Consider the following 15,110-nt stretch of genomic DNA (forward strand, 5'->3'; position numbering starts at 1 on the left):
ACCTGTGCGCAGGCTACCTCGCTGAACTGCTGCGGCTCGGACGCGCGTGTGGTGTTCACATACTGCTGCTGCTGCCAGCCCTATCTTTGAACATCGTAGTTGTCTTTGATAATGGCCATCAATAAAAGCATTGTTAACAAATGAAGGGATTCCATCCACAGAAACGCTAGGGGGCGTTTAATCTAAAATCGAGACAGGGAGTGTTAAGTTAAAAAAATGAATTATATATATTTTTCATTTCACTTTGGTGATATATTCTACAGATAGACATTGAAACTGTAGCAAAAATAGACAGTGAAAATTATCTTTTGATAGGTATATCGACACCATAGCAACATTACACATTGTTGTTGCAACTAAAACGTAACTCTTTGGACCTTTAGGTAATTAAGCTTGTGAAATTGTGCGCTGATGATCAAGCTGCACAGTCACAAAAAAAGAGATCTGTAGCTCCAATTTCCCTGCTTAATCCTATTAGAAATTTTTTTTTACATTTTTTCCAGGGTGCCAGTTGTGATATGTATTTGTACAGGGAGATTGAGATGCTCAGCTATTTCAAAAAAATGTATAACATACATTTGTAAGCACAACAGCTTGTGACTGCTGAAAGCGGCTTTCAGTGTCACTTTCGTAGTGTAAGAAGCGGCTATAAGGCTGTATAGACATGGGGCAACAAAAACATCAGCCCATAACTTAAATCTAATTTCCACGGGCCTGTATTTCAGATGGCATTTACAAAAAACAATTCAGGACATAGATATATACAATAGTAGGCCTAGCTGACACTTTCTCATAGCACATACTTCATTCCCCCAGCCCATCAGTAATCATTTGACGAAGTCTTAGATAAAGGTTTGTAAACACATCATCAGACATTGCCAGGTTGTGCTCTGCCATAAGTTCCACACATAGCAGGTGAAACACGTCCTCATCACAAGGATAGTCCTTAAAACAACAGTCCTCTCGGCGTGTTTCTATTTTCATTTCCTCAGCTGGCTGCAAGAAGTTCTGAGCCCCATAAAGGTTGGGAACAGCATACATTATGGAGGGACGACCATTAGGAGCCCGAGGATTGTTTGTTGTTCTTCTGCGATGGTCATTCCAGGCAGTTACAACTTCATCAAGCTCCTCTTTTATAATGGACAGAAAAAGAGTGAAAATGTTTCTTAGAAAATAATTGGCATTTTAATGCATATTATCTCTCATAGTTAGGGGGGACCAAAGGGATGGTTTTAACAGCACCACTTTCACCAAGAAGAGAGAGTCATGTGATCAATTTAATGTATGACTTCTTCTTTCCTGACTTTGCATATGAAATTTCATATGTGAAGAAGTATGCAGATTTTACAGCCACAACACTGATTTTCAGGTAAGACACAAAGAGATTTGTTAGATGTGACATGAAGTCTATATTTTGATTAGTACTGATACTGTTGAAGTTAGAATTGTTTAAGATTAGAGAATAGTCACTTAAGGTAAGATGTGACACTTTGATTCTATGCTTATTTCAAACCACCATGCTGCTACAGATACATGGCTGACAGGGGTGGGATGGATGTAACACTCTTTTAATCTAATTAACCCTAAATGGACAACTACACACTCACACACACACATATTTTTTGTCCATTTTTTGTCCACTAAATAATTTGAGAGCTCTAATAGAAGAATTCGTCGAGTTATGTGCTTGGACAAAAAGTGTTACAAGCGTCCCCGGTCTCCCCTAGATCTGTGTTGGCACTGTATCAATAGGTTTTTAGGATACTGTACCTGTATGGTATTTTGGAAGCAAAATTGTATCAGTGATTTGTCAATGAAGCTGTCAACAAAATAGCCATCTGCTTTCAGCTGGTCGAAATGGTCCATCCAAAACTGGGCGCATTCACTTCTCAAGGTGCACCACCAACATTCAATCCTTTAATTTCTAGTACTTGGACCTATGTGACACACTCACCCAGTACCATTCTCATCCTCATCGGTGTGCAGAAACTTTTGCATTATTGCAAGGTGGGTGTTCTTCGTACCGTAATCTAACCAGATTTTTTGCAGACATCCATTGTTTTCTGTCACAGCGTCTATGAAGTAACCTGCGATCATACGAGGGTCATTGTTGGTTTTCTATGCTTCTAGCCATATCATTTTTCTCGAGAAGCCATCTATGCAACCACTGATATTCCATAAGGCTTTCATTTGTCGTACCCATCTATATGCCATACATAGTTTGACCCACGGCTGACATACGCCGTCTTAAACGGTTGCGGGCCTGCAGTGGACCACTTTAAGGCGGGACCTGCCTTCAGCAAGTGTGCCGTTGGGAAAGTACTGGCATACCACTCTAGGTACCGCTGAACAACAGTAGCACCACACTAGGGATAGGTACCTACGGCTGAGTTCAGTTAAGCCGGTCATTAAAGAGTTGAGGATTTTATTTGTTTTCTTCTTAACATGCAGTACATTGTGAGTTTTGTGATGCAATACAAATGTCCCTTTATTATTCGTCTTGAGAACATGTATTAAACTGCAACAATTATGTATTGAATGTCTATTGTTATTCTTTTATTTGTTGGAAATGAAATGCAAAAGTATTGGGTTGTATTACCCTTTGTGAATAAATGGTAACATTTTGGCTTATACTGTAAAAAACACCGTAAAACCCAGTTATCCTACTATCAACGTAATCCAGTATAAGGTAAAACACCGTAAAAGTAAATTACGGTGTCTTTACCGTAAAGAAACAGTAAATTACTGGCGTCCCTGCTGCCAGTCGTAATTACAGCAAGGTGTGGTTTCTATCCAAAAGCGGCCAACTTCCATCTATCACAGCAGAGCACTATCTGCGCAACAGTCAGGAGACAGAGAGGGGAGAGGTGCGCGTTGTGTCCTCTGTCTGCACAACGGAGCGGAACGAACTTAAGACGCTCGCAAAATGTTAAAAACCAACAACAACAACAACTACTCGGCATACATGAGTTGGCGCCGGTCCACTATGGGCCAGAGAAGCAACTCGCCACCGGATTTGGCGAGTGCAAGTTTTAGAAACGACGTGTTCACCGAAGGACACGGCTTCCACGGAGACCAAGAATGGGACGCCGTCCACTACGCCTCCTTCACCTCCATGCACGGAGGGGGCGCAAAGAAAGGCATGAGCAAGGGGGGTGGAGGTGGTGGACTTAGGTAAGGAATTACTGTTTCGAAATTCGTTTTAGGGCACGAGAGTGTGTTTGAATTAGCCATTAAATGTTATTGTAAAAAAAAAATAAAGCATAGATATCATGTTGTTCTTTCAGGCTAACAAAACCATGAAACCTATTTGGGAATGTAAGAAAAATGCCAGCAAGGCCACTAGATACCACAGACAGGTTAATGAACGCTGGAGAGCTAATTGTACCTACAAGAACACAAAGTATTCTGCTGTACTTCCGGTGAAACTGTTCTTTCACAAACAAACGCATCCCAGGGGTTGACCCCTTGGCTAAAAACTTCATTTCCGAATTTGCTTTTCTTCAGTAATCCTATTTGAATCCTCCCTGATCTGTTGCCCAATATTCTGAGGTACAATAGAGGGAATGCGTGCGCACACACACACACACACCCTTTGGAAGGCCTCCCACTGTCACCGTGAAGTCGGTGTCTAATGTAAACATGTTAATGTTTTAGTCTTTATTTGTTGAATTGTGACCCTCGTGCAGTCGTTTTCGGAAAAGTATCAAAACAACTTTATAATAGTTAATGTTTATCTCTCCCCATGATTCCAACATCTTGGGAAAAGAATAGTAATAGTAGTAGTAGTAGTTATATCTTTGATTTTTGGTGGAGGGAATATCTTTGTTTCCTGTGTCCTCACATCAAACAGCTTAGCTAGGTTCCTAATTCTGTGATTTATTACCTCCATTTTATAGATTTAGTTAATTGTGTCCTGCAGGTTGCTTGGTTGTGGCGCCTCTGTTTTTTTTTGTTATTTGTTTATGTGCAGCTACTGTTTAAATTCTAGAAAGGGTATTTTATGTTTTAATTTCAATTTCCATGAAATTCAATCATCATTTGTGAGCATTTATACCAATCTAGTAACAGCTGTATATTAACTATATTAACAGCATATGTCTTTGTAGCAATGCTTATTAAAAACAAAGCTAGCTGTACTTACACACATATATGTAGAATTGAGTGTGTAAAACACACAGTACACCGTATTCTTTGATAACGCTTTACACATTGGTATTAATTAAAGCTGCATTACAAGCTCTGAAAACGTATTGTTGTTTTTTTCCTCATGTGTAGTCCACAGGCAATCCATCAAAAAGGGTTGTTCCTGACAGGCCAGTGCCATGAATACCTGCAGAGAGCGAAGATGGTTCTCCATAGTGTAAGTGCAGCACACACGTTACAATGAACATCATTCATCTCGAGTGTTTGTCTTCACTGCTAGTGCTGATTACAGTAATGTTGACTTTATTGTTCTAATGTTTTACGTTCATCCATTATCAGATATGATTCAAGACGACATCATCAGCCACAGTTAAAGTGAAGCATAGTTTTGCAAAAGGCCGGTGTCTGTACTGTGTGATTTTTATAGGGGGGTCCAGCTGGAGAGGTAGTCAAACTGTTGAACATGGCTGCAGAAAGCATGGAGCAGATGATGGTCTGTGGCAGTGAGCTGCAGCAAATGCGTATTCCCAATGACATCTTAAGAAGGTGAGGCGAGATGCACTGTGTGTTTGTTTACCTTTGCAAATTGCAGTGTGAGTTTGTTTTTTGTGCATTTGCATTTGATGTGTCTACTCATGACCACGTATGTATACTGGACGAACGTGCTAGAGTTTGAATTTCCTTTTGTAGTTGAACCAAACTATGTAAAGAGTTTTATGCTCGCTGAACATTCCTCTCAGCTCTACTTGCCCAGCTGAGCTCTTTGATGTGGTGCTGTCAGTGGGCCCTCGGAAGATTCACAAAGTGTTTTCCCTCTTTTCTGCAACTCTACAGCGTCGACCAGTTCCAGCACATGCATGCTGCGCTCCTACAGCAACTAAGACTGAACAGAGGCAGCGTGGGTTCCCTTGAAGGGGAGAGGATCTATAGTGACGCCATGGCCTGGATCGCTCAACAGAAGGTGAGCTCTTCATACGTCAGAGACATTAAGAACATGATAAAAGAAAATATATAAATATGGGTGATGAGGTTGAAATCAATATTATAACAATAATGTTTCGATACTTCTCCCCGTTAAAGGGTTTTTTTAGGGAGTTTTTCCTGTACCGATGTGAGGGTCCCGGGACAGAGGATGTCACATATGTGGCTTAGTGTGCTCTCTGTTTTTTTTATGTGAAGCGAGGGGTGGAGGGTGGGGGGGGGGACGCACTTACCCTATCGCTTATTCTGACCTCCTGTAACTGAAACCATCTGGACACGCTGCCAAAACCTGATCCGCGAGTGAAAGAGGCCAGGGGAGGTGGGTTGAAGACGGATTGAAACAAAGAAGAGGAACGAGCTCTGCCATTTGAGAAAGAGACGGTGAGAGAGGCGAGCGGAGAGATAGAGAGGGAGGCCGATAAAGAAGCTGCAGCAGCAAAAAGAAAGGTAGAAGTAAAGGCGTGTGAAATCTGACACTCTCCACAGACTCAGTTGTTATGGGACAGGAAATTTCAGCAGAACTGTAACACACTCGTGGGAAAACACCCTTCTACTCTCTACCTCCTCAGCCCCCCCACCCGACCAAAAACACACCCTGTCATTCTGTCATCACTTCAAGCCTCACCCTTCAAACTATGCTTCACCCCGCTTATTGCATTTTAAAATGTAATAAACTGCAATTTTGCATCTTGCAGCGCATTATTGAGACGGCTGCATGGGGAGATGACTCCAAAACTATAGAAAAGCAAATCCGAAGCCACAACAAAAACCACAACTCGTTCCAGAGGAGCCAGGAAGTAGACCGTGCCAGAGATGAACTGGTGAGTGGTCATCCTGTTTTGAAGCTCTTCTTAGTGGCTTTTTTTTTTAACTTTGGACTGCTCTCTTTATACGTCTTGTTTGTAAAGGTTATCTATGCATGATGTGCACAGAAGCGTTGTAATCTTATGTAAAAACAAGCAAAAAAACTAAATCTCTTCTTTTTTTTTCAGAACATGAGGGGCGACAAGTACAACCTGTTCATGCTGGAACAAGAATGGGAAAGCCTGCAGGTAGAAACGAACCCTTTTATAAAAAAATGTTTAGATTTGTTTTACTTTGTCAATATCAGCTGCTCTACTGTTACTTTCTATCATAATTATACATTTCCTTGTGTCTGTCTCAGACAATGTCAGACAGCCGTGTGCACCAGCTGCGTGCGCTCCAGGGCATCATCAACGAGATCTCCCGAGCCATCAAGTGGGTGAATGAGAAAGAGGAGGAAGAGCTTATGTTCGACTGGGGAGACAAGAACATCGACCAGTACATCCCCAGGAAGCAGGAGAGCTACTCAGTAAGGACCTCCTCTTTTCTGCTGGGTGGATGTTTTCTCTCTTAGTTTATGGGCGTGATCATACCTTCAATATCTGATGTGTTTTATTTCCTATACCGATCAAATCTTAGTTAGAATTATGTTTGCGCTCAAGAGACAAAAGCCTCCCTTACGTTCCGTTCTCCTGACAGGGCCTGATGAGAGACCTGGAGGAGAAAGAGAAGGAGCTAAACAAGCTGAAGGTGAAAGCAGACGGACTCCTGAACAACAACCACCCCGCCTCTGATAAGATTGACGTAAGGTGTTTCTGGGTGTTCTTGCTAACCTAAACAGCCAGCTATTCATTTGGCTTTGCATTGACCACTCTGTGTGCGCCCACAGACCTACATGGACACCTTACAGACCCAGTGGAGCTGGCTGCTCCAGATGACCAAGTGTATCGACATCCACCTGAAGGACAATGCGGCCTACAGCCAAGTAAGCGCTCGGCCCTGCGGTGAAAGTAGTGACCTGTATGTTTTGTCGCGTGAACGCTGATCAAAGCCTTTTGCTGCCACTTTCAGTTTTTCAAGGAGGCCAACGAGACCTACGCGAAGCTGCAGAGAGAGCACGAGTCCATCCGAAACAAGTTCACGTGTGACAAGAACACCCCGCTGGATAACCTCACTGAACTCCTGAGAAACCTGGAGGTATCATCACGCTCATGCTCAAACAATTTGTTCTGTCGAGTGACACAGGTTTAAATCATTTAAAAGTCTGGTGAACTGGTTCCGCCAGTTTTTTCTTTTTTTTACTTTTTATTTTCAAGCGACTAAGTGGAAGGCTTCTGAATGTCTGCATTCGTGTTGAATAGTTGCAGTGCATAGTGGCTGAGTTAAAAACACAGGTCTGATATCTGCATGTTCACAGAGAGAGAAGGAGCGTGTGATGGAGAATAAGAGGCAGGTCCAAAGTCTGGTCAACAAGTCTAACACCATTGTCAGGCTGAATCCTCGCAACCCCGAGGAGAAGAGCAGCAGCCCCGTCATGGTCCAGGCCATATGTGACTTTAAACAAGACCAGGTGGGGTGCATGCTCTCTCTCACACTCACACACATGAGCATGAGGTGGAATGTTACAAGTGTAACTCAGCGTCTCTTCTGCTTTGTGCTTCAGATAGGGATTCTAAAAGGGAATGAAGGCATCCTGAAGGATAACTCGCAGCGCAGCAAGTGGCTGGTGACGGGACCCGGAGGCATGGACATGTTGATTCCCTCTGTGTGTCTGAAGATCCCCCCACCGAACCCGCTCAGCATCGGCCTCGCCAACAAGTAAGAACCGTTCAGTCAATGTAGGTCTGCGGCAAATCCTTTTGGTCGGGGCGGTTCAAAATGTGTCAGCTCAAGGGGATCATCATGTAATGAATATATTGGATACATCACATTTACAAGCCTCAAGTCCTTTACTGCGTAACTGTTTCAAAGGCCTTAAGCGGTCAGAAAATGAGCTGATACCAAAAAGGAACAAGTAATCATTCCGTTAAAATGAAAATGTGGGAAACATTTTGATAAATATTACATCATGTTTATCATGTAGTGTCTGCATATTCATGGCTTGTGCTGCCCCTAGGAATGAGCAGTATTATGAAGCCTTCATGAGCATCTGGAATCAGCTCTACATCAACATCAAGAGCCTCATCTCGTGGCAATACTGCCTCAAAGACATGACTTACATCAGCTCCCTCACTGTCAGCATGGTAAGATATCGCAAAGACTGCAACAAACGTAGCCAATTCTGAGTTTTGCTGTTACAATAACTCACTGTTTTCAAAACCAAGCAAAGTCGAATTGGATTTTATTTCCGGCTTAACTCGAAACTCTGTATTTGCTTACCTCCTGTGACTCTTGCTTAACCCGACTCCTCTCCATTGTCTCTCAGCTGTATAAGATGCGTTCCGATGAGTATCACAGTATCATCAAAAGACTGGAGACTCACTACCAAGAGTTCCTGCGTACCAGCCAAGGTTCTGAAATGTTTGGGGAAGAGGACAAGAATATTATCCAGGGCCACTTTGATAAAGCCCAGAACCACTACAATACCCTGATTATCCAGCTGCGTGCTTACAGTGAGTGTAAAATGTTTTTAACTAATCCTTAAATTGCCAGTCCACTACATTTGCAAAACTACTGCTGTTTTTTTCCCCCACAATACATTAATGTTCTTCTAATGTTCCACCAGTCAATGAAGGGGTGAAGCCTGAACCCCCAAAACCGAAGCCTGCGCCTCCCCCAGCCAGCTCCACCCTCAGCCTTACCCTGCTCAGTAGTCTGCAAGAACTTCGACGCAGGCTGGAGCTGGCGGAGTCCGGCCTCACCAGTCATCTCCACGTTCCCCTGGGGGACAACAGTGTGCACGAGTGCTCGGTGCACATCCAGAATCTGCAGGTGTGTAACTTTTCTTTCATTGTTCTATCCAAATAAAAGTGAGGTTCTTCTTGGCTACCTTTCAAAATGTGCAAAATATAGATAAGAAACAAGTGATGCTCGTTTCTTATCTAACTTGTTTTTTACACATTGGTATCCAGACTGTGCACAAAGACTTGGACTCCATTCATGATGAGTACCTGCGACTAAGAGAAAAGATTATAAAGCAGCTGGACGGGATACCTGCCGACTCCGAGCAAGCCAAGTTCCTCCGCTCTGAACTGGAAATCATCAACCAGAAACTGGGAGGCCTGCAGGGTCTCTACCCGGCCTACCATCAAAGGTGCATTATTGTAGTCTGATCGCATCACCTTTTTATCCATCCCACAATTATTTAGAAAAATACTTTACAAACAGAATGAAATGTAAATGAAAGCAATTGACAAGAAGGAGTGCATTTAATGTGATGGCTTTGTGTCGTTAACAGGCTGTCAGCTCTTCAGGCCTTGCTCCAGAGCCTTCTCCAGGCTGAAGATATCATTAAAGTCCACGAAGCCCGGCTGACAGAGAAGGAGACCACCTCTCTGGACCTTCGGGAGGTGGAAAACTATCGGAGCACGTTAAAGGTTTGACACACTTTCTATATTTAGTTTGAACTGCAGTCTCTTGCGTTCCAGTTTCAGGACTTCAGGACAAATGGCATTAATTAGCAGCACTTACTGAATCCTCTTTGTCCTAAAAAGACCACACTTAGTAGTAAACCATCACCTACACAGAAGTTCATTCTTGCACTTGGAAACAGTGTTTGTGAAAAAAATAATAGTAACTCAAAGTTTCTGCATCTCACAGTCTTTATGTCTCTTCAGTCCACAGCGACTGGAATGGGTTCTAATCCACACTCCCGTGTGCAACAACTTGTTATCACAAACTTAGGTTCCACACTTGAGTCACATGACAAAACCCAGTGCTGCGACTGTGACAAAGTACATTTATTCAAGTACTTGAGTGCAAATTTGTGGTACTTGAGTATTTCCATTTAATGCTACTTGTACTCCACTACAATTAAGTTAAAAATAAAAGAAATAATAATAATCCAATATATTAAAGCATAACACTTACAAAGGCCATCTTTCTGCATTATGAGGACTTTTACTTTTGATACTTTCGGGACATTTTGCTGATAACCCTTTTACTTAATCCGGCACACTGCGCCTTTAAGTAACATTTCCAATGCAGGACATAAACTTCTAATGGAGTATTTTAATATTGGAGTATTGCTATTTTTTACTTCAGTAAAGGATCTGAATACTTCTTCCACCACTGACATAACTGTAGCCATTCTCCGACAAAAAATCATATCATGTAGTTATTGTCACAGCGCCCACCTCTAGATGTAAATAAGGCTTAAATAGGATGCCTGGTTATAGTTGAAATGAAGAATTTGAATCTATTTTGTGATTGTCTATTAAAGCAAATGAAGAGTGATCTGGACCAAAAAAGAGACCTGCTGACCGCTATGGATTCTGACCTGGCTAAAGCAGTGCACTGGAATGGTCACATCTCAGAGTCCTTCCACAAGTGTGACGGGGACTTGTCCAAGTACTCAGACCTGGTGGGTCAGATGTCTGACCGCTGGCGCCGCATCCAAACCCAGATTAACAGCAGGTGGGATCATCTCTTCATGTGCACACATTCCTTCAATATCCGTGAACCGGTAACAACATTAAAAATATCCGTTCATCCCTTCCTCTTCCTCCCACTCTTTCCTCCACAGAATGTGGGACTTGGAGAAGCAGGAGAAACAGCGGAATGATTATCAGCAGAGCAGCACTCTCCTGCAGCAGTGGATAGACAATGCCAGGAAGCGCCAGGACGCGCTCCAGACCGTTAAACTCAGCGACATTCAGGCTCTAATGGACCACCTCAACCAGCAGAAGGCACGTCTCTCCTTGTTTACGTCAACAAATTGTAATCAATAACGGATTTGATTTTTAATTGGAAATATCCACCATTTACACTCAAATTGAGACACTGAGCATTGGTGTAGGTGTGTGGATTTCATACATTATACAGCAGCATAAGTGAAAAGTGTGCAAACATGTCCTTTGTTTCTCAGCCCTTAAGACCAAGCAAATACATTTGTTGAGTAATCGCTTATAATAATTTCATTAAAATTATTGTATTACAAAATGATGGATGTCTCAGAAGAAGCAAAGACTGAACAGTGTCATGCCTGGTTTAATCGGTGAATTTAATGCCCCTTTTTGCTGACTGCACAGGCGCTTCACACTGAAATTAAAGGAAAGCAGGAGAACGTAGAGGTTGTGCAGAAAAACGCAGACACCTGCGCTGTCTCCATTAAGGTAGGTCGTCAATTCATGTGCATAAAACCATTTCACATGTGTCAACAAGCAGATGAGCCCAAGCATGTGTGGTGCAAAATAATGAAGTCCATGTTGTGTTGTGGGTTTTCAGGACTACGAGCTGCAGCTGGCTTCCTACAGCGCAGGCCTGGAAACTCTGCTTAATATTCCTATCAAGAGAACGATGCTGCAGTCGCCCGCTTCTGCGGTCAGACAAGAGGTATGAGGAGGGCCTCTCCATTAAGTCACACCAAACCAATTTGCTGTTAATTATTGGTACACCTCAGTTATTACTACTAATTACTTTATTTAACAGTCAATCCCTTAAATGCATCTGTCTGTTAACGTTCTCACTGGCATGTAATCAGCACGAGAATATTTGACATCGGTATTCATCCACTCATTTTAACTCCCTTCAGGCGGCTGCCCTCCAGTCTCAGTACATAGAGCTACTCACCCGCTCTAGTGACTACTACAGGTTCCTTGGGGAGCTGATGAAGAACATGGAAGAGCTGAAGGTATAGGGATCGCATTTGTCATGGATATTGTGTTGGTAAAATGAATAGTATGGTAAAAAAATAACATGTAGGTTTGTTCAATAATATGAAAGTAGGTGACTGAGGCTCTTTCTGTTTTGTCAAGAAGAAGCTCCAGAAGTCACAGGAGAGCCGCAGGAAGGTCCTTCGCAAGAGGCGAGTTGTGATCGTTGTCCCAGACACTGGGCTGGAGATGTCAGTGAGGGACGCCTATAACCGGAAGCTAATTGACAACAACACTTTCCTGAAGTTATCGAAGCAGGAGGGCGAGTGGGAGGAAATAACTATCACGGGGTCTGATGGCTCTGCACGTTTGGTGATAGTGGACAGGAAAACATGAACCCAGTATGACATCCATGACTGCATTAAACGCGGTGTCATTGACGACAAGGCTTTGGATCAGTATCGTGCCGGAACACTAACATTGACCCAGTTCGCTGACCAAATTACCAGCAGAACCAGCAGCACCGAGATGACATGTTGATGACATGGTCACCTGCAGCAGTCCCACCCAGCTCGCGCCTTCTTCTCCTGCCGTTCGTAAACGCTTCAACATTATTTCGATTACTGTTTCCCCCCCTGAGATGTTCGATGACCACAGCCCTGTGGCGGCTATATTTGACACAGAGACCTTGGAGAAAATCACTCTGTCTGAAGGGCTCCGAAGAGGCATCGTTGACACTATTACAGCACAGAGGCTGCTGGAGGCCCAGACATGCACAGGTGGTATCATCAACCCTGCCACCGGTGAGAGACTGTCGCTGCAGGATGCTGTCTATCAGAGTATCATCGATGACAGCATGGGCGCTAAGCTGAAACCTGCCCAGAAAGCCTTTGTTGGTTTTGAGGATGTGAAGACTAAGAGAAAGATAATAATAATAATAATAATAATAAATCAATTTTCCATAGCGTTTTTCAAAATACTCAAATACGCTTTACAAGGCAGAGACAAACAGAACAAACAAACAAACAAACAAAACAAAAAAATGAATAACTAGAGACATTAAACCAATTTGCTGTTAATTATTGGTACACCTTAGTTATTACTACTATTTACTTTATTTAAGTCAATCCCTTAAATGCATCTGTCTGTTAACGTTCTCACTGGCATGTAATCAACACGAGAATATTTGACATCGGTATTCATCCACTCATTTTAACTCCCTTCAGGCGGCTGACCTCCAGTCTCAGTACATAGAGCTACTCACCCGCTCTAGTGACTACTACAGGTTCCAAGGGGAGCTGCTGAACAACATGGAAGAGCTGAAGGTATAGGGATCGCATTTGTCATGGATATTGTGTTGGTAAAATGAATAGTATGATAAAAAAATAACATGTAGGTTTGTTCAATAATATCAAAGTAGGTGACTGAGGCTCTTTCTGTTTTTGTCAATGGTTTTAGTGGCATTTCTTTGCAAAAAAACTAGACAGCAGTTTGCTTTTCTAAATGTTAGCTTGAGTGCAGTTTTTGGTGTTTTAGTGTTTCAATATTCAATTTAATACAGATTACGATTAATACTTCTAAAGCATATATGTTGAATGAATATATTTGTCATAGGTAATTTTAATATAGGGATTTTTTGGGCAATTTAACAATTTGTTATTAGAAAATATGCTTGTTCACCTCAGCTTCAGCATGCAGTCAAAATTAAGTTTCCTATTGTTCATTCCTCATTTTTGCTCCTTGATTTATGTTGTTTTTCATTCATGTTTTTGAAAAAAGTTGTTTTGTTAATTGCAAATGCTGATGTTAAAGGTCCCAGCATGAATGGGCCTGATCACAGATTTTGTGCCTGAGAAAAACAGGAAATAAATGAAACAGGCAAACGCTGTGGCTTCTCGCTTCAGTGTCCTCTCAAGCTATCCTTTATTTTTACACTTCTTTAAGTGAAAACAGTCTTCTGTATATGTTTCTCCATTTCAAAACACAGGAAAAATACATTAAGTTGTAATAAACAAAATAACAAAGGTTACACTACTATTATTACATGTTTGATCAACATATCTGTTGTCTCTTGGGCTAAAACCCCTCCTAACTGCACTTTGGCAATATGCCCACAGCCACTGTGGCGTACGTGAGACAGACACTCTTCCAAATGGCGGCGGTGCGTCACCAGTACAGCGAACAGCTAACAAATGCTAACAAACATTCACAACACTTATATACATATTACAGTCACATTAATTAACATATTTAGTATGGATCGACCTAACAGAACATAAAGAGTCGATTCATTTCATCATAAAGAAAAAGTTCATTGTGTAGGAGCCAGATAAAAACAAGGGATGTAACACAGGGCTACTATTAGCTTAGCTAGCACTCAAAAGTCAGTCTTAACAGTCAGTAGCGATCAAACAACTACATAAAAAAACACAAAATACTCTATACAAATGTTACGTACACATTGGTCCTGAATTCATGTGTCTTTTGTGCACTTTTCATGTTACTAACCTGAGAAAAACAGGAAATAAATGAAACAGGCAAACGCTGTGGCTTCTCGCTTCAGTGTCCTCTCAAGCTATGAGAAGACGCTGAACGCGCACCTACAAATCTCTGGTCGCGAGGCAGATCGACAGCGCTCCAGTGCCACCTACTGGGCATAGATAAAAATACACTTCTAAAGGAAGTTTAATTATGATAGGCAAATCACAGAAATTCGTTCAAATATGAATCTAATAACAAAAATGTGACCATACATTTTGTGTGCGTCACACTGACGTTTAGCTTAAAATACTGAGTTGACAATGTAATGATCAACAATGAAAATTCCTTGCCACTAAAATGTTATTCTCACGTGATTGAAAATAAAGTTGTCGCCACAATTTTGATTCATTCATTTACTAGCTGGATGTCTGTGCATTAAAAGCTGAAAATGTTCACTGCATGAGGAGAGAGCAGTATCTATTGTTACCTGTGGATGGCGCCAATTGTCATGATAAAACTACTGTTGCAAGCCTGTAGCCCTCTAAGCACACCAGAGAGGTGGGAAACAAAATTGGTAATTTCAACAGCAATGCATGCTGTTATTTTTTTATCTAATAATCATGGTCTCACCTATATATATTAACAAACATTGGTATTAATAACCAATTAATTAGTCATTAAATATAAATGATCCAGCAAGTTTCTCCTGTGGTCTAATGGAAATTAAACTGCGTATATAATATAATAATTTAAACAATAATTTATTTATTTACTAAGTCATTCCTTGGATGGTGCATTCAGCCCAAACAGGTCAAACCAAATCCTTTATTTCTAACATGAATACGGAATGTACCACTTCTATTGATCACTGTGACAATGACACACATGAATATAACAATTGTACATATTCACAGAATTTTAAACGACAAACTGACTTGATAAATG

At 41.7% G+C, this 15,110-nt stretch overlaps 1 pseudogene; it reads left to right on the forward strand.

The window, feature by feature from the left end:
* The first annotated feature begins 2,926 nt into the window (after positions 1–2,926).
* On the forward strand, positions 2,927–12,898 carry LOC142956064 (desmoplakin-A-like; annotated as a pseudogene).
* The last annotated feature ends 2,212 nt before the right edge of the window (positions 12,899–15,110 follow it).

Source organism: Anarhichas minor, unplaced genomic scaffold, assembly GCF_050575085.1.
Source record: "Anarhichas minor isolate MPS153535 unplaced genomic scaffold, ASM5057508v1 ptg000024l, whole genome shotgun sequence".
Lineage (NCBI taxonomy): Eukaryota > Metazoa > Chordata > Actinopteri > Perciformes > Anarhichadidae > Anarhichas > Anarhichas minor.